This window comes from Populus euphratica, unplaced genomic scaffold (genome assembly GCF_000495115.2).
Source record: "Populus euphratica unplaced genomic scaffold, PopEup_1.0 scaffold150.1, whole genome shotgun sequence".
Taxonomy (NCBI): Eukaryota; Viridiplantae; Streptophyta; class Magnoliopsida; order Malpighiales; family Salicaceae; genus Populus; species Populus euphratica.
Window position 1 is genome coordinate 372089 of NW_011499998.1, and position 1871 is coordinate 373959.

Genomic DNA, 1871 nt, shown 5'->3' on the forward strand with positions numbered 1-1871 from the left:
TGGTTTGACCCCGGTCTTGCCGGGTTATTTATTACTTCGACACTCCTGCACTTGGGAGAAGACATCAATCTTTTCGTCGTGTCAATGATAGATGTTGATTTGGGTGACAAAGATGAAAGAGAATTGCTTGAGTTGAGGAAGATAAATGCTAAGGTAGAAGTTGGACCTAGAGGTTCTTTAATTGCTCAATTATGAGTAAGGTCGATACTCCAAGATAAAGTATTAGAAGCACAATAAAATGATGACAGAGCCGGTAAAATAAGACATAATGTGAAGTTAGGAATTGGGACTTCCTTCCAAATCCTGGAGGATGGAATGATAGCATTTGGAAAACGAATGTATTTACTTGATGATAAAACACTAAAAAGAGAGGTGTTGCAAGAAGCACATGAGTCTAGATTTACAACTCATCCCGGGAGTACTAAAATGTATCAGGATTTAAAAGAATGTTACTAGTGGCAGAATATAAAAAAAGATATAGCTGATTATGCGGCTAAGTGTGATGTATGTTAGCAAGTAAAAGTGGAGCACCAGAAGTCTACAGGGCCTTTACAACCATTGTTGGTACCTTAATAGAAGTGAGAAGACATTTCTATGGACTTCATATCAGATCTACCTAAAAAGAAAAGAGGCAATAATGCTATTTGGGTCATAGTGGATAAAGTAACCAAGTTTGTTCTCTTCTTGCCTATGAGAAGTAATAGGATTGTATGGAGTGTTAGTGTTTATAATATCAGATCGGGATCCTAGATTCACATCTTGATTGTGGCTAAGTATATAACGGGTTTTAGGGACAAGAATGAATTTAAGTATAGCCTTTCACCTTCAAACTGATGGGCAGACAAAAAGAATAATTCAAACCCTGGAAGATTTGGTGGGGGCTTGCATATTAGAATTTAGGGGTCATTTGGAGGATCATCTACCATTGGTAGAGTTTATGTATAATAATAACTACTATACAACTGTAGGTAATGCATCGTATGAAGCCTTGTATGGAAGAAAATGTCAAAAACCATTATATTGGGAAGAGATAGGGGACAGGAAGTTAAATGGACCTGAGATGGTTCAAATCACCACAGAAAAAAGTGAATATTTTCAACATTTACAAGCAACTTGGAGATGAAAATGATTTACAAGAAGTAGATCATATTTAAGAATTCGTTTATAATGAATTTGAATCTACCTTGAGTAAAACTGAGTTTGATGAATCTGAAAAATTGTAAAGGATTTATTCTCACGAAGAAATCAAGGACAAGAAAGGCACCAAAAATGTTGATACGAATCATTTATCAAAATTGATAATAGATTTGACATCTAACATCCCACCAATCGATGATTACTTTCCTGATGAATCCTTACTTTCTCTTAGTCCAATACTTTGGTTTGCTAATCATATTAGTTTTTGTTCTTCAGGAGATTTGCTAACTTATTGGAGTAGCCAAAATAAAAGAAAGTTTTTAAATGAAGTGAACTTTTAGGGGGATGACACTTACTTATTTAAATATTGCCCTGATCAAATATTTCAAAGATGCATTCCCGACAATGAGGTAAGTAGTGTCATTAAATTTTATCATTCTGAAGCATATGAAGGTCATTTCTCATCAAAGAAGACAACTGTGAAAATCTTACAAAATAGATTTTATTGGCCCACTATGCTCAAAGGCACACATGTGATACGACCAAAAGATTGATATCTTCTCCCAAGTGCAAGAGTGTCGAAGTAATAAATAACTCGGCAAGACCATGGTCGAACCACATGGAGGTTAATTGTATAAATTATAGATAATAATAATACAACAACAATAACAACAATAGTAACAATAATAATAGTAGTAGTAGTAATATAATAACAATAATAATAATAATAATAA